Source organism: Lithobates pipiens, unplaced genomic scaffold, assembly GCF_037356315.1.
Source record: "Lithobates pipiens isolate NorthernLeopardFrog02 unplaced genomic scaffold, aLitPip1_a1.2 Scaffold_18, whole genome shotgun sequence".
In the NCBI taxonomy this organism is placed as follows: domain Eukaryota; kingdom Metazoa; phylum Chordata; class Amphibia; order Anura; family Ranidae; genus Lithobates; species Lithobates pipiens.
Window position 1 is genome coordinate 402,586,874 of NW_027507758.1, and position 24,008 is coordinate 402,610,881.

The following is a 24,008-nucleotide window of genomic DNA, read 5'->3' on the forward strand; positions in this document are numbered from 1 at the left end:
TAAGACAATGCCCCATCAGAAGCCTGCGTGAAAGGATGGCAACACAAGCACACAACTAGGATACAATTACAGAGTGTTCTCACCATAAAGCAGGAAGTGCCTGCACAAGAACCATCATGGCAGGGTCATTAGGTATTAAATGAAATATACAGATTTAAAAATAATGAAAATGGCTTTTGAAAGTATGTTAAAAATTATATGAGGCTGAAGTGACTGGACTTACTTAATGTAACTGTGAAAATTGGTTTCAATGTGATAATTTACTTTCTAACCACACCCAAAACAATTTCATGCGTTTTACATATATTCATATGTATATATATATATTATATTCATATTTTTTTGTAGTTTTGTATCGTTGTACGCATGCAAAAAGACAACAACAAAAAAGTCTGTATCCTGCAGTACAGAATCTGTATCAATGCATGAATCACTGGCATATAGAGTGTTAACATAAAGAATTTTGCTGTGCTAAGCTGCCCAGGAGCAAATTAGGAAGTTTGGTCCTCTAAGAATGAGTTGCGTTGTTTGTTGCTCCAAACTGCAGCTGTCCCTCTTTTTGGTGGCTTATTACACACGGGCTTCGAATGAATGGAAGTCGCTGTTATACTGTACGCCACACGTACAGGATCTATCTCGAAGGCCACCACAATCTCACTGATCAGCAGAAGGGCAGAAACATCATAATTCTTTCTAAAAACAGGAGGAAATAAAGAAGGTTTTTTGTTGGAAGTTGGCTGTGTGTGCAGTGTGTCCTGCCTCCAGGGGATATGGTGCCATCTCTGGCTGATATGGTCTTTGGCCTAGTAAGGTAACAAACAAATATTGTTCACTTTCTGTAGATCACTGTAAGGCTAGGATGACACAAGGGACAAAAGGGCAGGAAAGCCTTCTGTTCACTAGCACAGGCAAGCTACTAAAAAGATGGTATTGCTTCTGGTTTTATATATAAAACACAATATATATTATAGCACAACATACTTTATACAATATATACTCCTTTTCTATATGGTTTGTTGGTTACTAAATATTTGGGATTGTTTAAAAGAAAGATCAAACAACAAAGTTGTATAGTCACTCAGACAACCAACCAATTATGTTTCATTGGTTTAAAACAATGAACGATGATTGCATATTGAATGTTGTGGGATATTTTGCTTTTTCCGTTGTTGATTTTCATAAACCTTATAAAGCCAGTCTATTAATAATGAATGCATGAGCTGTCCTAATGCACATTTTATCCATACTTATACGACAGTGCAAGCACATGTAGTAGGTTCTCCACATATTGAATACACCATGGCCGTGCCCTTAAATACTGCTAATTATTTGTTATTGGGGACAACATCATCTGTCCCCATTCACAAACCATTTAGTGTTTACATTCCTAGCTCCACGAGTAAGGACAGATCACATGGACTTGTGTCTTTTTTTTCAACCTCACCTACCATGTAACTATTTAGATAAGCACCTGAACGACCACAACATACAGGGATATACAATGTAATATTGACATATAATCACACGCATAGGTCCACTTGATGGACTTATGTCTTTTTTCAACCTCACCAACTATGTAACTATGTAACATGGGTGTGCATGAACATATACCTGGTAGCATTTGAGGATGTCACAGGTGGTAAATTGAGGTATACCTGGTGATTTTATTACTGAATAACTGTGTAAATGAGTCCTTAAACTATACCTGTAACAGTGAACCTGGACAACACAAGCATAAGCCACCAATACGTTTTGTAGTTTTTTTCAGGAAAACTCTAAATATGCATATACTGTATCTTCCACTTCCTCAGTCTCTCGATCTATTGATCATTTTGCCTTGTGGTTTCATTTGATTGTGCTTTTGCATTTTTTTCAATATGTGCTTAGCTTCAATTGTACAGCTTTACACACCAGGTCATTACTGTAGGCATCCACCAATGGATCTCTCTAAAGTAATATACACTGCAACCCAATGTCCTCCTGAACTACTAATGATAGATTATTATTATTATTATTCACAATTTATATAGCGCCAATAGTTTACGCATCGCTTTACAATCTATCTATCTATCTATCTATCTATCTATCTATCTATCTATCTATCTATCTATCTATCTATCTATCTATCTATCGCCACCCCCTACCCACCTCCAAGCACCATCCCTTGATTCCACCCCCTACCCACCTCCCAGTACTGCCCCAAGTATCATTTGCTAAATAATTTGTATGGAATTTGTTCTTGTCTAATAACAAGAAAAGCAGTAAAATAGATGCACTGGAGCCAGCAACAATAGACCCCACCCCAGTAATAATAGATCTTCCCAAGCAACAATAGATTCCCTACCCACCAATAATAGACTCCACCCCAACAACAGTAGGTCCTCCTAAGCAACAAAAATTCCCCTCCCAGCAATAATAGACCCCACCCCAGCAATAATAGATCTCTCACACAAAAATAGACCCCCCCAGCAACAATGGACCCCACCTCAACAACAATAGGTTCCCCTCCCAGCGACAATAGATTTCTCACACAACAATAGACTCCCCCAGCAACAATGGTCCCCAGTAATAATAGTTCCCCCCAGCAACAATAGACCCCACCCCAGCAACAATCATTCTCCACACAACAATAGACCTCCCCCCCACACACACAGAAACAATGGACCATCCACAACAAAATACCATCCTCAGTAACAAAAGATCCACCCAGCAACATTAGACACCCCCAGCAGCATAAACAGATCTCCCAGCGGTCTGCATTAATAGACCCTCCAGCAGCCAGCAACAATAGACCTCTCTCTCAACAGAAGATCCCTACAAGCGCCATAAGACACACCCCCCAGCAACAACAGATCCCCCACAAGCAATAATAGACCCTCACACAAATTTAGATCCCCACCAGTAACCATAAATCCCCCAGCAGACAGCACCAGTAGATTCTCCAGCACACCCCTTGCTAATACATACATTTGGTGCTGGAGGTGCCGGAACTGCGTTCCTCCACGTTCCCGCTGAAAAAAAGCCCTGTATCTATCTATCTATCTTGTTGAAGGAAGTAACTTTATTTCAGTTCAACATACAGACAGATATAAAAAAAAACGCTCTTGAAAGCATTTAAAAATAATTTAATGCATTTTGCTATCAGCTAGCATAAGTACCTGAAATTGTTTTGATACAATACAGCTAGCTTGAACTAGAAGCTGGCAATTCACCAGCATTTTAAAATTGCTTGTTTTTTCTTTATAAATATCACTTTTGTTGTAGTAAAAATGCCAAAGAAAAAAAAAGTTGGTCCTCTCACCCAAAATCCAAACCCGTGTAAAAAAATCCATACCAGACCCTTAATCCAAGCATGACCAGGAAATTGGGTGGCAAGCAGTGGCAGCTTGTGCTCGATAATTCAGGGTGCGGGCAGCAAACCAATGACATCCCCCTTGGCGGGAGATCGACATTAATGCGGGGAACAAGGGGAACACCGGTAACAACTTCCCGCCGCCGCGGAAGTCGGTCAGCCTACTTACCTCTGACCCGCCCACACTCCGATCTTCCCTCCTCGAGCTGGATGGTGAGCCATCCCTGGAGAGGTGACTGGTGGGTCCGTCAGTCTTCCTCTTGCTTCTCCCCCGGCTGCACGTCTCCTCCCTTCTCCTCCCCCTTGGCCAATAACATCACTTCTCCTTTTGGCCAATCTGGAAAGAGGTCTCACAACCCGCTTCCTGATTGGCTGGGAGGAGAATCAGTGTGAGTATAGCTAATATCCATTCATTATTATCACACAACTGGGGTGGCCTGGAGCGCAGTACTCTGGGCCCTGAGCCCACCCTTTTTTGAAGCCTATTAGATCCTCTGGCTTAACCCCCCCCATTTGAATCCATGGTCTGTCGCCCTGTATGTAGATCATCAGGATTATGGACAACTGGATGGGGGGGCAGCGCCCGTGCGCCCCTAACAGATGGGCCGCCACTGGTGGCAAGCATGCGCCCCTCACCTTCCTGAACCATATTAGGCCTCATGTCCTCAGCATTGGGGGGGGGGGGGTTTGGCAGAGAGACAAGGGCCTCTTTCCCACAACCCTGACCTGATGGTTGTGTGAGTCCGCGGGCAGAATAAATTCTGGCTGATCCAGTTAACAAAAAGTGGGCACCCTTGTATTACCCCCATATGAATAAATAAGGGATACTGTGTACCCCTACTAATTCAAACAAAATGTAAATCAATAAATAAAAAAAAACACAGTTCTTACAAGTCCTTTATTTGAAAAAATTATGTCAATCCTTGTCAATCACATTGAATGCAAACGTGACAGTGGCCACTTACAGAATGACAGCACCCCGAGTTGTCATCTGCAAAGTAGGGGATAATGGTAACATCATAGCCCAGATATGGCCATATTTATTTTTAATATATTGATTTAATACTGTATGGGGGGATATGTGAAGGGGCAATACTGTGTGGGGTGATATGTGAAATGATAATACTGTGTGGGGGTTATGTGAAAGGGCAATACTGTATGGGTAATATGTGAAGGGCCAATACTGTGTGGGGGGATATGTGAAGGGGCAGTGATGTGTGGGGTGATATGTGAAGGGGGCAGTGCAGTGTGGAGGATATGAGAAGGGGCAATAATGTATGGGGGATATGTGAAGGGGCAATGATGATGGGGGATATGTGAAGGGGCAATGATGTGTGGGGGGTATGTGAAGGGGCAACGCTGTGGGGGATATGTGAAGGGGCAATGCTGTGTGGGGGGTATGTGAAGGGGCAACGCTGTGGGGGATATGTGAAGGGGCAATGCTGTGGGCGATATGAGAAGGGGGAAATGCTGTGGGGGGACATGTGAAGGGGCAATACTGTGTGGGGGATATGTGAAGGGGCAATACTGTGTGGGGTGTTATGTGAAGGGGCACTAATGTGTGGGGGGATATGTCAAGGGGCAAAACTGTGTGGAGGGATATGTGAAGGGTCAATACTGTGTGGGGATATGTGAAGGGTCAATACTGTGTGGGGGATATGTGAAGGGGCAATACTGTGTGGGATGATATGTGAAGGGGCAATACTGTGTGGGGGGATATGTAAAGGGACAATGCCGTGTGGGGTGATATGTGAAGGGGCAATGCTGTGTGGGGGATATGTGAAGGGGCAATACTGTTTGGGGGATATGTGAAGGGGCAATGCTGTGGGGGGATATGTGAATGGGGCAAAGCTGTGGGGGATATGTGAAGCGGGCAATGCTGTCGGGGGATAGGGGAAGGGGGCAATGCTGTGGGGGGACATGTGAAGGAGAAAAACTGTGTGAGTAGATATGTGAAGGGGCAGTGATGTGTGGGGTGATATGTGAAGGAGGCAGTGCAGTGTGGAGGATATGAGAAGGGGCAATAATGTATGGGGGGATATGTGAAGGGGCAATGATGATGGGGGATATGTGAAGGGGCAATGATGTGTGGGGGTATGTGAAGGGGCAACGCTGTGGGGGATATGTGAAGGGGCAATGCTGTGTGGGGGGTATGTGAAGGGGCAACGCTGTGGGGGATATGTGAAGGGGCAATGCTGTGGGCGATATGAAAAGGGGGAAATGCTGTGGGGGGACATGTGAAGGGGCAATACTGTGTGGGGTGTTATGTGAAGGGGCACTAATGTGTGGGGGGATATGTGAAGGGTCAATACTGTGTGGGGATATGTGAAGGGGCAATACTGTGTGGGGGGATATGTGAAGGGACAATGCCGTGTGGGGTGATATGTGAAGGGGCAATGCTGTGTGGGGATATGTGAAGGGGCAATACTGTTTGGGGGATATGTGAAGGGGCAATGCTGTGGGGGATATGTGAATGGGGCAAAGCTGTGGGGGATATGTGAAGCGGGCAATGCTGTCGGGGGATAGGGGAAGGGGGCAAAGCTGTGGGGGGACATGTGAAGGGGCAATACTGTGTGGGGGAGATATGTGAAGGGGCAATACTGTGTGGGGTGATATGTGAAGGGGAAATGCTGTGTGGGGGTATATGTGAAGGGGGCAATGCTGTGGGGGGATATGGGAAGGGAGCAATGCTGTGGGGGGATATGTGAAGGGGCAATGCTGTGTGAGGGATATGTGAAGGGGCAATACTGTGTGGGGGGATATGTGTGTGGGGGTATGTGAAAGGCCAATGCTGTGTGGGGGTGATATGTGACGGGACAATGCTGTGTGGGGTGATATTTGAAGAGGGCAGTACTTTCTGGGGGTGATGTGTGAAGGGGCAATACTGTGTGGGGGTGATATGTGAAGGGGCAATGCTGTGTGGGGTGATATGTGAAGAGGGCAGTACTGTCTGGGGGTGATGTGTGATGGGGCAATACTGTGTGGGGGTGATATGTGAAGGGGGCAATGCTGTGTGGGGGGGGCAATGCTGTGTGGGGCTATATGTGAAGGGGTACTGCTGTATTGGGGTGATATATATTGGGGTGATATGTGAAGGGGCAATGCTCCGTAGGGGGATATGTGAAGGGGGCAATACTGTATGGGGTGATATGTGAAGGTGAAATACTGTGTGGGGGAGATATGTGAAGGGGCAATGCTGTGTGGGGGATATGTGCCAGGACTTTTTCCCAGCAAAAAACGCAGGCACAGCAGCCTGTTTAAATGAATGGACTGTCGTGCCTGAACACCTGGGCTGTGATGTAAAGAATCTGAGTCATTGCACAAAACTGCGATTCAGACCTAGGCTGGAAGAAAATGTTACCAATCGGACCTCCATGAATTTTAATTCAATACCCCTGTGATAGACCAACACAAAGTGACACATAATTGTGAAGTGGAAGGGAAATGATAAATGTTTTTTAAAATGTTTTACAAATAAATATGTGAAAAGTGTGGAGTGCATTTGTATTCAGCCCCTTTACTCTGATACCCATAACTAAAATCTAGTGGAACCAATTGCCTTCAGAAGTCATCTAATTAGTCAATAGAATCTACCTGTGTGTAATTGAATCTCAGTAAAAATACAGCTGTTCTGTGAAACCCTCAGAGATTTGTTAGAGAATCTTAGTGAACAAACAGCACAATGAAGGAACACACCAGACAGGTCAGAGATAAAGTTATAGAGAAGTTTAAAGCAGGGTTAGGTTATAAAAAAAATATCCCAAACTTTGAACATCACACAGAGCACTGTACAATCCATTATCTGAAAATGCAAAGACTATGGCACAACTGCAAGCCTACAAATACATGGCCATCCACCTAAACTGACAGGCCGGGCAAGGAGAGTATTAATCAGAGAAGCAGCCAAGTTGGATTTTTTCCGATGGATTTTGGCCCAAACTTGTCTTGCATACACACGGTCGCACAAAGTTTTCGGAAGATCCAATCGTTCAGAACGAGGTGACGTAAAACACGTACGACGGGACTATAAATAGGCCAGTAGCCAATAGCTTTCGTCTCTTAATTTATTCTGAGCATGCGTGGCACTTTGTGCGTCGGAATTGTCTACAAACAATCAGAATTTAAACGATCGGATTTTGTTGTTGGAAAATTTTAGATCCAGATCTCAAACTTTGTGTGTCGGAAATTCCAACGGAAAAAGTCCGATGGAACCCACACATGATAGGCATTTCCGACAACACAGTCCAATCGCACTTTTTCTGTCGGAAAGTCTGACCGTGTGTACAGGGCATTAGTCGTGCACTCCACAAATCTGGCCTTTATGGAAGAGTGTCAAAAAGAAAGCCATTGTTGAAACAAAGCCATAAGAAGTCCCATTTGCATTTTGTGAGAAGCCATGAGGGGTCACATTAAACGTTTGGAAGAAGGTGCTCTGGTCAGATGAGACCAAATTTAAACTTTTTGGCCTAAAAGCAAAACGCTGTGTGTGGTGGAAAACTAACACTGCACATTACCCTGAAAACACCATCCTCACTGTGAAACATGGTGGTGGCAGCATCATGTTATGAGAATGCTTTTCTTCAGCAGGAACAGGGAAGCCATTCAGAGTTGATGGGAAGATGGATGGAGCCAAATACAGGGCAATCTTAGAAGAAAACCTGTTAGAGTCTGCAAAAGACTTTAGACTGAAGGTGAGGTTCACCTTCCAGCAGGACAACGACCCTAAACATACAGCCAGAGCTACAATGGAATGGTTTAGATCAAAGTATATTCATGTGTTAGAATGGCCCAGTCAAAGTCCAGACCTAAATCCAATTAAGAATCTGTGGCACGACTTGAAAATTGCTGCTCTCCATCCAATCTGACCGAGCTTGAGCTGTTTTCACTCTCTAAATGTGCAAATCTGGTAGACATCCCCAAAAAGACTTGCAGCTGTAACTGCAGTGAAAGGTGGTTCTACAAAGTATTGGCTGAATACAAATGCACACCACACTTTTCACATATTTATTTGTAAAAAATGATGAAACCATTTATCATTTTCCTTCCACTTCATAATTATGTGCCACTTCGTGTTGGTCTATGACAAAATGTGGAAAATTTCAAGGAGGTAGGAAAACTTTTTCAAGTCACATATGTGTATGTATATATATATATATATATATATATATGTATATATATATATATATATATATATATATATATATATATATATATATATATATATATATATATATATATATATATATATATGTATATATATATACATATATAATGAAGCTAAGACATAAAATGGGGATTCTTAAAGCAGAAGGCATAATTTGACCTACTATAACTTCTATAACTTATACGCCAAAAAAAGAAGGTGAACGATTAGCGTGGGTGGTGGAGGACACAAGGGGGTTCATGACTTTAGATATGAACCACAAGATAGCTGTTACAAAGAGGAAACATTAAGAGACTGTTTATATTGTGGGATATTTTTTATCACTGTTGCACGTGATAATATCACATATGTCAATAATATGTATTTAACCACTTGCCTCCCGCCCACTGTCAAATGACCGAGGGATGGTGCAGCTCCAGTTCTGGGTGGACATCATATGATGGCGCACCCAAATGGACGCTCCCGTGTGCCTGCAGGGGCACACAGTGCGGTGATTGTGGCTGTGTCATGTTGCTAGGACACAGCGTGACCCTGATCTTTGTAAGGAGCCTCTAATGCGGCTCTTTAATCATGTGATGGGTTGTGTCCAATCCCAGCGAGTCACATGTAAACACTGAAGTCCCAATAATCGTCTCTCATCGCCTCACACTGACAGAGTGTTTGGCGAAGAGATCCAATCAGTGACATCTCCTTGCAGGGGACAGCAAGACAGGTAATTAGGGCACTGATCATCAGTTGACTGATTACAATAAAGCACAATCAGTGCCCATCAGTGCCACCAATCAGTGCCCATTAGTGATGCCAGTCAGTACTAGCTTTCAGTGCCCACCAGTGCCGCTTATCAGTGCTGCTCATCAATGTCCATCGCTGCATTTTATATAGGTGTGGGGTACACTTGGTTATGCAAGCAACAGCAACAGGATAACAGGATAATTATGTAAAGTAGTCACAATATCCTTGATTGCTCGAGATTCTATTGTTACACACAATCTTGAAACCTTGTTATAATTTACTATAGAATGATAATTGTAATAAACTCCTTTTGCAGCAAACCATTGCGTATCGCAGTCTTTCCTAAAGAGCAACTCCACTTTTGTTGAGAAAGAAATCCACCATTGCAGATCCCTACCTGTTGCTGCTCTGAAGAAATAGCTGTTTGTTTCACCATTTCCTTTGCAGACTGAATCTGAATGGTTCATTATAATCACCCTGTGCATTCTCAGTGCTCTAATGAGGAAAATATTCAACCCTTATGAGTATCTCATCAAAACTGAAATCCCTATTGCAAGGGATGCCTAAAATTAGAAGTCACGCTTAAAATCATTTATATCCTGAGCTGGAAATTCTTGAGGCTTATACCCCCTTTGGATATGTGTTTTATGTTGGCTGATTTACTGTATGTACTGTACACCACTGTGCCGTATTGTGGCCTTTTTTGTACTGTACAATGCTTTCTTATGGCTGCTGGCTGTATACATACATTTCATTTTATTTCCTTCTGGGCAAATTAGTGAGCCAATCACACAAGCAGGAATTGGCATTTCTGTTCCAAACACCAATAGTGTAGAGAAAGCCTCCAGGGTGCCACATTGCATTGATTTTCATAATGACAATTTGTAATAACATTAAATTACAACATGACTTGTGTAGCAATTGTATACGCTACATTATTTTTTATTTGTTATATTGTCTTCCCACAAAAGTGGAGTTACCCTTTAACCACTTCAGCCCCAGAAGAATTTACCCCCTTCCTGACCAGAGCACTTTTTTGCGATTCAGCACTGCGTCGCTTTAACTGACAATTGCGTGGTCGTGCGACGTGGCTCCCAAACAAAATTGATGTCCTTTTTTCCCCACAAATAGAGCTTTCTTTTGGTGGTGTTTGATCATCTCTGTTATTTAAATTTTTTGTGCTATAAACAAAAAAATAGCGACAATTTTGAAAAAAACACATTATTTTTTACTTTTTGCTATAATAAATATCCCCAAAAAATATTTTAAAAAAACAAACATTTTTTTTCCTTCAGTTTAGGCCGATACGTATTCTTCCACATATCCGACGGATTTTGTTGTCGGAATGTCCGACCGTGTGTACAAGGGCTTAAAGGGCAACGTACAGGTACATTAATCTGCCTGTACATGTCCTTCTGCCGCAGTATGTCTGCGTGATGCGGTCAGGAAGCGGTTAAACAATACATATTGATGATTAGATACTGTCGCTTTCTATATTGTTGGCACCATTTCAAGTGTTGCACATAAAAATGTAAGTATATGAAACTTTTCTCCAGACTCCTTGAATGTATACGTTGAAGCTCATGCAACGACATGAGTTGTTATGAAAACATTCCATGTTGGAACTCACAGTGAAAGTTAAAAGATTTCTAAGTGAGGACAATAGCAAAAAGAAACTATGTTTTACAATGTGTGTTGTAAATAAGGAATAGGTTATATGACATGACACTTTCTGGAGGAGCCTGGAGCTCTGTGTCCACACAAGGCTTCTTTTTATTCATAGAGTGTGTATTTAGGATAGGTTTGCTTATTTATTTTAGTGTTCTTTGCAATTTATGTTTTTGCCCTTTATTTTTGTATTTGATTATTTGTGTACTGTCTCTTTAAAGTTTTAGTTGTTTTTTTCATTATCTTTTTTTCTCTATTGTGAAAAAAGTAAAACAATGAGGTTAAAGTCTATATCAATCTTAAATATTTATTTTCTATGTGTGTGTGTTCATATATGTGTAATTTATGAATCATAGTCTATGATTGAGTCTATGAGTCTATGTACTTCTTCCATCTGAAGTATTTAATTGATCCTGCCAGTCATATTTCTTCCTTGTTGTAAACTGACCACACAAAGCTCAGAAGCCGATCTGTGTTAGTGTGGTCAGTTTTCATCCTTTGACTGGCCACTCAGAGGTATAGGACACTGTGCAGATGCACAGCATGTCTGTACTGGGCAGTTTGTTCAGCCAACCTACCAATCACAGTCTGACACTTGAATACACCCCTGTTCAAGCACAACCAGCATCTTGCCTCAGGCTGAACAGACTATGGAATACAGGCATACTGTGTATCTGCACAGTGTCCTGCAACTCCACCCCCACTATACAGTTTTAACTGTATTATAAAGTGTCTATATAATATTGTATGCTCACAACTGCTTAAAGTGATTGTAAAGTCTTGTTTTCTTTTTTTTTCTAAATAAAAACATGTTATATTTATCTCCTCTGTGCAGTAGTTTTGCACAGAGCAGCCTGGATCCTTCTCTGCTTGGGTCCCTCTTCATTGCTCCTGGCCCCTCCCTCCTGTCAAGTGTCTTCCACAGCAAGCAGCTTACTATGGGGACACAACCGAGCTGAGCTGCAGCTCCATGTGTCTCCTGATTGGCTAACTGACTTTGATTGACAGCCACCTGAGCCAATGGCGCTGCTGTCATGTCTTAGCCAATCCGGAGGGAGCATCCTGGACAGCCAAGGGACTCGTGGACATCGCTGGATGGAGATGGGGCTCAGGTAAGCATTAGGGGGGCTGCTACACACAGACAGCTTTTTATCATACATAGAATGCATTAAGAAAGAAAAACTTCTGCCTTTACAACCACTTTAATCATTAAAACTACAGGTCTAGCATAGCTAAAAAACAGGCACCGATTTTCAGGTGATCACTGCAGGCGGCTATATCCTCCAGCAGTGATCATTGTATTCTGAAGGTGGGGAACCTTCCACTGTCAGAATACAATACCGCAGCAGGAGGGATTTCCCCATCAACACTGACTGTGTTGATGGGGAAATTGAGCAATTTTCTTTCCTGTGGTTGAAGGAAAGAAAATTGTATTATCTATGGCTATAGATAGATGGCAATGTTATTTAATCCCATCACTCCCCTCAAGGGGTTAAAAATGTATTTTAATTAAGCCGATGCTATCTTCAGCTGCTCCACTCACACTTCTGTTACCTCCATGCTGCTTCACACCCGCTCACTTCCCGGCCCGGACATGACATCATGTCAGAGCAGCAGCGAGCGGGATTAACTTTCCCCTGTCTGGCGGAGATGACGCTGCCTGACAGTATAACTATTTATTTGTTCTGAGTGCAGGAGCAGGGAGAGCGCTCCAGTGCTCGGCACTCCACTGCAACTCTACAAGATGACCCAATCTGACAGTTCCAATGCAAGAGCTGCAGTGACAGGTATGTGAAGATGCAGAGAAGGAAAAGCGCAATGCACCTACTGGCTCTTTCCTCCTCTTCTGCCCAGCAGCCTTATTTAGCAGGGGGCACATGGGGGCAAGAAATAACCTAGGTGGGGCAATTGCCCCCCTGTAGCAATGCCACTGCCTTTAAAGGGGTTGTAAAGTCAGAAGGTTTTTTAACTTAATGCATTCAATGCATTAAGTTAAAAAAACCTTCTGTGTGCAGCAGCCCCACTAATACTTACCTGAGCCCCCATCTCTATCCAGTGATGTTGTAGGATTGTCTCAGCTGCCCGGGACTCCCCTCCTCATTGGTTGAAACAACAGCATTGCACCATTGGCTCCCGCTGCTGTCAATCAAAGTCAGTCAGTTAATGAGGACAGAAAGGGTGTCTGAATGGACAAAGGGGGCTGCAGGTCAGCTCAGGTGCCCCCATAGCAAGCTGCTTGCTGTGGGGGCACTCGTCAAGAGGGAGGGGCCAGAGCACCAAAGAAGGACCCAAGAAGAGGAGGATCCAGGCTGCCCTGTGCAAAACCATTTCACAGAGCAGGTAAGTATAACATGTTTATTATTTTTAACAAAAAAAAAAAAAATGAGACTTCACAATCACTTTAAGCCAGGTATAAAGAACACAGTATTTGCAAGTAAAGACAGTACAGTTACAATACAATTCCTAACCCTCCTGTGTTGAATTGTATAGTAACTCTACTATCTTCCTTTATAATGTAAAGTGCTGTGCAAATTGCTGGTGGTATGTATTATAATATTAATAATGAATCTGGTTGGCTTCCCCACATCTGGCTTCATTGGATTTGGTGTTACATAGATTTTTGTAAGCAGCAGGTACTAACACAGAAGTCACACTTAAAACCATTTATATCCTCAGCTGGAAATTCTTAAGGCTTATACCCACTCTGGATATGTGTTTTATGTTGGCTGATTTACTGTATGTACTGTACACCACTGTGCCTTATTGTAACCCTTTTTGTACTGTACAATGATTTCTTATGGCTACTGGCTGTATACACTGAAAAATTTCATTTTTTTTTCTTTCAAGTATTGTATGGCTGAAAGCTTAATTTTAATAATAATAATAATAATAATAACAACAATTATAATAAATGCTTTATTTAAGCAGTGTTAAGTTTTGCCTGAAAACAAGTACAGTAAAACCTTGTATTGCGAGCATAATTCGTTTCGGAAGCATGCTTGTAATCCAAAGCACTTGCATATCAAAGGGAATTTCTCCATAAGCAGTGGTGGAACTACCAGGATCACAGCAGTTGCACTTGCAACTGGGCCCTGGAGCTTCACCGCAGTCAGGGGCCCGCCCAGCCCTTCTGCACCGTTCTGGCTGTGCTTAGCTACTGCTAGAAACCCGGCTCCATGCTCCAGGGGGGCCTTGCAGGGGAGCCCTGTCAGTACCCTCCAGTAGTTACATTTAATGAAGGTACAACATTTAGCAACTCACATGGTTGATGATTAAAAGAGGCACATCTAAGTATGCAGGTATCTGGGGTAAAGCTGTTCACATATACCATCCTCCGCACGGCGGCAAAGGATCTCACCACTGTCAGTCTGCAATCATGACCGTGAAGACTACCCTGCAGTAGAGCGATCAGAAAGCAAGGCTCGAACCGCTCGTGGAGCTCAGCATGAAAGGGACGACGTCAATGGCGGTGTGGAGGATGGTCTATGTGGACAGATTTACCCCAGGTGTCAGCATACTTAGATGTGCCTCTTTTAATCATCAACCATGTGAGTTGCTAAATGTTGTACCTTCATTAAATGTAACTGTATTGCTACACTCTTCTCTTTTATACTCTGTTGTGATGTGACGCTACTAGTATATCAAAACAGCGCTTTTTACTTGTCTTGCAAAACGCTCTCAAACCAAGGTTTAAATTATAAGCATTGACATGCTCATTACTGTAAGTAGAGTTTTTACACATTTTGGAAAATCCTTATGTTTATTTGGAGATTAATACCATTTTACTATAAAAAGGGTAAAAGTGTCTTGAGTATTTGTGCACCACATCCAGACATCAGGAAGACAGGAAGTTAGGGGAGGTTGGGTCCCTGTAGTACACATTTCTCCTTTCCTGTCATTGTCCTTAACACCTCTATTTATAATGATTGACTGTCATTACTAATTAGCTGTCAGTAAATATGAAGATCAGAATAGATCAAATATTTATTCTAAGCTGAAATAATCAGCATTTTCCTGCTTTGCAGTGTTACAAAAAAAAAAAAAAGCGTTCAGTCTACATGACGAAGATGCAGTGAAAGTTTGTGTAAATGTAGCAAACAATGAAATAGCCACTTTCCAGGCAGAGATGTTATGGCATTAACAGCTTTACACTACACAGTATTTTTGTTCTAGTCGTAAGGGAAGCCTTGTTCAGCCTATTTTGGGGCCTCATGACACGCTGCCAGCACTACTGAAATTAGCATTGGTCTTTTGTTTCCCTGCATGCGCGCATCATACACTGCTGATCTGATAAACCCTTTTCTCCAAACACCAGCATTTTTCAAACAAAACTAGCATGGGACTGATGAGTAATGTGAATGTGCCCAAAAAAAAAAAAAAAAAACTTTGCAACCTTTGCTACAAAACTCCAGATGGAGGAAATTAAGAAGATTATCATTTACATAATTTTAATGATTATAAAAAGTTTATATTCTAAATACTTATCCAAATAAAATTGTTTCTGTTTTTTTTTCCCTTAAAAAACAGAATAAACTTTCAATACAAGGTACTACAAAAAATTCTTATTACCATCTTTAGAAAAAAAAAATATTTTAAGGGCCCATCCACACTTTTGTACACATGTTACAGCACTCATACTGTATGTAGGTGTGAATAGGCCCCTGTATTTTTCCTTTTAAAGCACATTAAACTTCAGCATATAGATGTGAACCAGCAACATATAAAAGAATGGGATTTCTACAGCGAATGTGTATGTCTTACTGCAGGAAAACAGAAATGTGTTAATAGGCCCTAACTTGCAACCAGTGCTAGTGGTTCATTTTAACTTGGACAGAGCATGAAAAGAAAACTCAATTTTTGCATGAGAAAAAAAATAAAAATAAAGACACACAAACACATCCAAACAGGATGGTTTACATCTTCCCATTCCATTTCAATCTGTAGCCAGTGTGACTTTTTTTTTAAACTGGCCAAATATCTTAAAGGTAGGTTCGCACTTTTGTGTCTATATTTTCATACATTTTTCCTGCATTTTAATATATTTTTGTGCTTTTTTCATGCATTTTCAATGCATTTTTCATGCTCTTCCTTAAATGTATGGGAACAAAAATGCACCTGCACCTATTTGCACAGTAGCACAGAAGAGAGTTGTGCAGGTGTGAACAAGCCCTGTAGACAATAATGGGTTTCCTTTTGTCGTGCATTTTCTCCTGACAAAATGAATGGGTGTGAATATGGATTTAGAATGTGTTGGAAACATGGTTGGTGTAAAATGATGCTCATAGACATACCCCCTTCCCAGCCCCATGTTCGGCAGGTTATTAATACTGTATAATGTTGCCTAGATCTGCCAAGGGTAAGACTGGTCCTTGTCTGAGGTTATAATAGAAGTTAATGCTACAGTTTTCACATTGAATCACATATTGGGGTACAGGGCTGCTGTGATTTGTCCTGTACCACGTGAGTACTGTGATCAATAACAGTGATCACAGTCAGCAGTAGTAACCAATGGCTGTCATTCATGACGCCATTGCTTACTACTTTTTTTGTTCTGTGATTGGTCACAGTGATCACGTGGTACAGGGCCAACCACAGCGGTCGTATACCATGTGATAGTTGTGGCTAATCACAGCTATCACAATAGTAAACAATTAATTATTTAGGGTTATAGATATAATAAAGGGTAATTGTAATAACAATGGTTATATATTGATAAAGGATAGATAAGTAAAAAATAGAATGTAACCCGCCAATATTGTAATGTCGAGAATGGATTTTTAAATGTTGGTTGTTAAAAATGGTAAAAAACGTTTTGATGAATAAAGATTTAAAAATAAAACAATAGTAAACAATGGCATCATGAATTGATGCCAAACACAATCAGAAATACTTGTCTATACTGCAATTATGGCTGTATAAGCAATCATAGTTAAAATAAAAATCCCAATTAACCTCCTTACTACCTGAATTAACCCCACACAAGCACCCCCATTCACTTAAATGGGTCATTATCGGTGGACGTACAGGGAATATAATTCCTGCTATAGCTGCAAGGCAAAGCATCGCAGCCACGGCATGTGTACATCCTTGGCCATCCTTGGCCACTGATTCTTCGGGCTAAAGTAGGCAAGTGGTTAAGGGGTGGTAAACCTGAGGCTCAAACATAAGGTTTTTCCACCCCAACCTCACATGTGAGTAAGCCTTAATAGTGCAGTCATTCACAGTTCTCCAATCACCACCACACCAACCAAAATGTCGCTAGACCACTGTAGCTAGAACCAGTGTTGTTGATTGCCTACACACCAGACCAGTGCAGCCAGCAACATTATTTCTTATCACCACCACATGATTTGCAGTGTTATCACACCAGTGTAAGTCAGCAACTAGTGCATGTTCCTGATTGTTGCCACATCGCTTTCTTTATTTTCCAAACAATTGTATCAAAAATTACAACTTAAAAAAAACTCACCCTGAGTAGATATAACTTTCCAAATTGGATCATTTGTACTATCCTGGCATTTTAAGGCCTCAAGCAATAAGATAGGCAGTCAGTACATCAGGATTGATTAATTTTATAATATGCAGTATATACCATAATTTTTAGACTAAATAACTTTCACCCAGACTAAATAATTTACACTGATTGGGATTCTTTTTACCAAATAAATGTAGCAAAATATGAAGAAAGATTATTTATTTGCAAATGTTTGTATCAAACTAAGAAAAACTTATTCAAAACCTTTTTCAAACCTTTCAGTATTTTTTCATTTATATAGTAAAAAAAACAAAAAAAAAAAAAAACAGTGGAGATTAAATACCAGCAAAGGAAAGCTCTATCTGTCTCCAAAAAATGGTGAAAACATAATTTGAATACAGAGTTGCATGTCTGAGCAATTGTCGTTCAAAATTTGACTACACTGAAAACTGAACATGGTCAAGGCAGGAAGAGGGTGAAACAGTGTGGTCTTGAGGTGGTTAAAATCACCTACATGTAGTACCCTCTAGCGGTACTAAAATGCGGTGGCGGCTGGTGCTAAAAAAATTTGGGGGACGCAAACAAACTGAAAAATATTGAAAAAAAGTCCATCAATTGCAGCCTCACTGTGCCCATCAATTCCAGCCTCACTGTGCCCATCAAATGGAGCCACTGTTCCCATCAATTGCAGCCAATGTGCCCATAAAATGCCACCACTGTGCCCACCAATTGCAGCCACTGTGTCCATCAAACTCAGCCACTGTGCCCATCAAATGCTGCCACTGTGCCCATCAAATGCTGCCACTTTGCCATCAAATGCAGCCACTGTACCCATCAAATGCTGCCACTGTGCCATCAAATGCAGCCACTGTGCCCATCAAATGCTGCCACTGTGCTCATAAAATGTTGCCACTGTGGCCATCAAATGCCTCTACTGTGCCATCAAATGCTGCCATTGTGCCCATCAAATGCTGCCACTGTGTCATCAAATGCTGCCACTGTGCCTTTTGAATCTACCATTGTACCATCAAATGCTGCCACTATGCCCATCAAATGTCACCACTGTGCCCATCAAATGCTGCCACTGTGCCCATAAAATGTTGCCACTGTGGCCATCAAATGCCTCTACTGTGCCATCAAATGCTGCCACTGTGTCATCAAATGCTGCCACTGTGCCTATCGAATCTACCATTGTACAAATCAAATGCTGACACTGTGCCCATCAAATGTCGCCACTGTGCCATCCAATGCCACCACTAAATACTCAGGGTCCGCCCAGCTGGGGAGGAGTTGTTCGGGTGGAAGCTGGAGATGGAGTGCTAGGCTGTTGTGGCCTTTAAGGGAGCTCCCAGTCTGGGGGGGTAACCTTGTGCCTGGGCTCGGGTGTGGACAGGGCCCTCTCAAGACACACAGAGGTTTCCTGGACAGGTGGCACGGGAACAAGGAGAGGACAGCAGGAGAGCACTGCCAGGCAAGTCTCCATGGGGGCACGGGCAGTGGAGAGAGACAGCTGCAGCCAGGAGGCCTGGCAGGGCCTGAGAAGGTGGTACTGGGATCAGTAACCACATGGAAAGCTAGCACTAGGACTATCTACCTTTATCTACACCAAAAGGGCCCACTGTCCCTGCCTGCAAAGTTCATCTGCTAAGGCCTGGCGGAGCCAGTGTCAGGCCTAACCTAAAGTGCTAGCTGGTCCAGGAAGTGGGGAATCAAGTGAGGTGCTGAAGAGTGAGATCAGCAGTCAAGTTTTGTGCTGGATGAAGAATGGAAGTTGTATATAATGGAGGTGTATATAGTTCTCAGTCCCTACATTGTCTGTGGTGCAATCAACTGGGCATCTCATAATTACCCATCCAATCCTCATCTATCCTCATTCAAGTTGAATTCCCCCAATAAAATAAAAAAAACAAAGTGCATGGACTGTTTTCTGTCTGGGCGTAACTGGAAAATTGTGTGCCTGGCTGGGCAAGGTGACAGATGGACCACTACCAACAGCCTTTACAGGGATACCACTACATACATACATTAATTTTCAAATTATTTGATGACCAGTTCACATAGCTAAACTGATATTTAATTACTTGTTTGAAGTGGACTTCATATTAAATGCATTAATGATGGGCAATGTGTTAGTATTACACTGCCAGTATTACCTTTGACAGAGTTCCCAGTAAAAAAACTCAAATTCCTGCATCCACAAAAGAAATGTGGATGCAGGAAACTTCCCTGCTGTGCTATTGTATTCTCACAAAGGGGAATCCCCCTCCCCTATCAGACTACACTGATCAGCGAGTGGCTTTTTTCATGATGCCTACAGCTGACCGAAAGCATCATCTCGGCCTAGGCAAGGTCCCCCTACTGGAGCTCAAAGTTTTCTGAAAAGTGACACTTGCATTGTGACATGACAAGAGTTTATTCATTGTTACAAAAAAACAAATTACATTTTTATATGTTAGCAAGAATTTTTGGAGTTTGTGTGTTTTAACCCCCCCATGGTTGCAATGGTTTCTTCAAGAAGCTCCAGTTTTCTGTCTTTGGTTACTGGTCATATGAATAATACAATATTTTACATACTTTCACATTAGACTGTATATTATTTATTTTTAGCTTACAATACATCCAATGTGCTTCAGAAATCCACGCATTGATTGATTTTTATTTGCGACCCTGGGCATCGCTTGAGGATAGAAATATCAGATAAATGACCAAAGTACCCATGTCTGGCCAGTTTTTGGTGTAATAGGTCAGACAGAAATGTGCCTAATAAATGAATATTAATATGTATTAAAGTATTAAAGTGTAAATACTAAGCACTGTTATTGTTTCTCCAAAGCCACCAGGCTCCAGCGTGTCCTGGGAAATGACAATTTAAATCTTCAAGTTTGAGCCTGATTGGTGGCTGTGGAAGAATAAAGACAGGCATTAGTGATAGCACTATGATGCATGAGGCCCACTTTACCTTATCAGAGTACACTTTGATTTTTTTTTCACAGTGAAAAAAGTAGCATAGAATGAAATTTACTCATAAGAAATTGTGCCTCTGTTTTGTTAATATACACCTATCTATGCAGTTTATAAAATAATTTTTTCGAAAAAATTCCTAGGCACGCTGGAACTGAAAATGACCTCGTTTGCATGGGCTAAAACATTATTTCATAAACCCATTGTGTAGAAAACGAGGCATTATTCAAGGTGTTTGCACAGCGCAGAATAAAAATAAGGTTACTGCGGTATTAGAGCTAGCTGGTGCCATAAGTGTCATAAGTAATACTCTTACACTACGTCTGCTATTTAACAACAATCCAAAACCCATTTTGAATCCTTCAGATTAATGCATTTGTTAACCTTTTGGTTAGAAGGGGGTGTTTGGAGGTATACAGTGTTTCTCACGCAAACCCCAGAGAAGAGTTTGTTACATTAGTCACACAACCAAACTTTTCAATTGAACTTTGGATCTGTATGCGGAAGAGTAAGTCAAGTTCAAGTAATGGGAAGGGACAGAGCCACCCAGGAAACTAATGATTCACTTGCTGACAAGCTTAGCGTACTTTGTTACACACACGTTTCAGCATTAATTATGGCCCCACAATACATCTTCAATTATATCAAAATATTAGTGGTTCAGCAGCTGTGTTGGAAAACCTTCTTTGTACAGACTCCAAACCAGGTTATTTGAACCTTAAACTAGACTCTTACCAGTGTTATAAAATGGAAGTAAACTTTTTGAAAAAGTCTATACTTTTTGAAATTTTTAATACTATTTCAAGGAAATGATAAACGAAATCTTAGATTGTAAATAATTGTATGACGTATACAGACATCTCATTATACCTACATCCATGCTTTCCCAAGCGGTTGGTGCTATCCTTAATAACACTCAGCGGAAAGCTGTCATGCCTATGCAAACCCACTCGTAGGTTGGATGCTATTCCTCTGTTAGACAAGGCCAAAAGGTCATAATCGATTTTAGAGGCCACCTGGTGGGTGCAGGCCATGAACTGACTCAAAAAAATTATATCAGAGCCGGATTAGTTGACCTTGCAGGGCTAGACCCAGACTTAGACTAACTGCAAACTGTGGGCTGCCAGGCCTAGCTCAGGGAGAGGCCAGAGTGGATGACCTGGTTAGCTGACCTCTTCAAACATCAGGAGCATTTTTCTGGCAGTTACCACGGTGATGGGGCAGCCCAAGCCTCTCTAACTTACTAAGTGGAAATGCTAAATCCTACCTTGAAGAAATGTCTTTTAAAAAATCATGCCGTAGTGATCCTTTATTTACTTCCAGCACACACAATTATTTCTCACAACTACTGAATAGATTAGGCGCATATCATACTCTAGAAATTGTGACAAAATTTAATATGGCAGATTTGACAACTTAATGCAATTAAATAGATTAAAAGATTAAAACGTTTTCTTTAATGTCCTTCATCAACCATCACGGAGGATTGAATTTTTTTGCAACTTTCGTTTGGAAGGTTAGCTAGAACCCTTAAAGTAAGATCAAGTAAATACTGATATTTTTCTATTAATATACTGTGCTTTGATATGTGTAGTAGAATATATTTTCTGAGGAATTATTATCAATATGCACTATAGTAGTAACATAATATAAGGGTAGTTTAGGCACCGTAGTTATAATTGCTAAGTAGTTATTTCAAAGATAATAGTAGGTTGGTACTGACATCTTTAGAACTTTCAGAAATGATGGGTGTTACACCTTGTGAATCTATAGATAGCAAGGAACTATATACAATATAGATACACATACTATACACACGGTTTAGCAGAAGCTACAGCATGGCCACCCTTGAAGAGAAATTCCATCACTTGTGAAAACAAAATTTCAGAAATAGCTTCTCAATCAATAGGCCTCTGGTCCTTAGAAAACATTTTCACTACGAGCATTTCATTGATTGAGACTTTCTCTACGTATTAACAAGTGGTGTTTGCATAAATAACATATCTATTGCTGTCACATGCTCTCATAGACCTCCCTTTTTCCATATTCATATTATATTGACTTTGGTGAATAGAATGAATACAAACTTATTTTAGAGGCTACGTACAGAAATTGCATGTATTAAACAGACTGCATGACCTACATACCGTATATTATATTGACCACAAAACTGTACTGACTTTCTAGAAATATTGTAAGCTTGATCTGTTCAGTATAAAACTGCTGACAATGTAAAGTTCCAGCAGGCAATGGACCTTCCCTTGGACACTCCTATGGCACCGTTCCTGTGACTACAGTTGGCGAATGGCTCACACTTGGCACAAAGCAAGCACAATATCTATATAACATCACTTAAGTTGCAGAAAAAGTTCTGAGCGGTCTGCATCTTGCTTAATGCTTGCATACCCAAGTTGGGTCCTCTTTTTCTCTGTCATTTCCAGACGACATAGTTTGTGTTTATGAAAAAAAAGGGACAAGGACTTTTGAGCAGGTCTGGAAAGTGCAATCTTCTTTATTAATGTAGATCAAAAATTTTAGTTTAATATGTTTGTAAACTTTGAATACTAAAATAAAGATTGCTGCTCCCGCATCTGATTCTTTCGACATCTCATCTGATAGAATTATATTTTGAATGTACCTATGCACTATTTTAAAGACATTGGATATAGTTACTTTGGGGAAAATGTAGTTGAAGTTGTAGTTGAGGAAGTTGCAGGGAATAGACTGCTAGCATAAGATCGGGGTTTCTTGAGTCATCAACCCATAGATTAAAGAATAAAACTTACCTTAAAATGGAATTCCTTCTAAAAATAACAATGAAAAAAAGAAATATCCCATTAAAAGACAAAATAAAAAAACAGCCTTTGCTGCAATATTCACCTTCAGTCTAGAAATGTCCCCTGTAGCCCTTTTTATTTCCGCTGCTAGATGTCCTCAGTCTGGGGACTAGCATCATTTATACCACTTTTCCTGCACCCACCTCTGGCTGTGACTTGATAGTGAAAGAAGAAATAGCACAGTGATTAGAACATCTCTCTGTAACTCTGCTTCCTCCTTCTATCAGCATACTTCTTGTCAGCACATTAACTTATTGGCTCCTTGTGCTGCTGCTTCCTCTCACACTCCAGATCTGCTGCAACAAGACTGCAAGAGGCTGATACCAGGTCAAATTCAGATACTGCTTACATTTTTATAAAAATTCAATGATGGTAAATAAATACACAGCTTCATTAACCACTTGCCGCCAAAGCTTGTACATGTATGTGATTGACTCCATTTGATTATACCAGGAGGATGTTTAAGGCTGGGTTCACATCTATGCAAATTGGATGCAGCTTTTCCCACATCCAAATCGCATAGCAGGAGAATGTGACTGGCTCTCTATGGAGCCAGTTCACATATCTCCATTGCGGCTGCGGAGCGCACTGCACTGTGTGTCTTTGGCTCCAGTTCAGGGCCGAATTCAGGCAAAGCTTTGGCCCTGATTCGTCCCTGAAACGGAGAATGGGGACGCACAGCGTTCCTGTGCAATCTGCACCCGGTTCCATCGTAACCGAGCCTAAAGCTACAGGCATAATCCTGGTATTGTTTCTAAGGCCATCGATTCTCTTTTATGTAATCTCTATGATCTTGGAGACAAGAAGCAACGAACATTT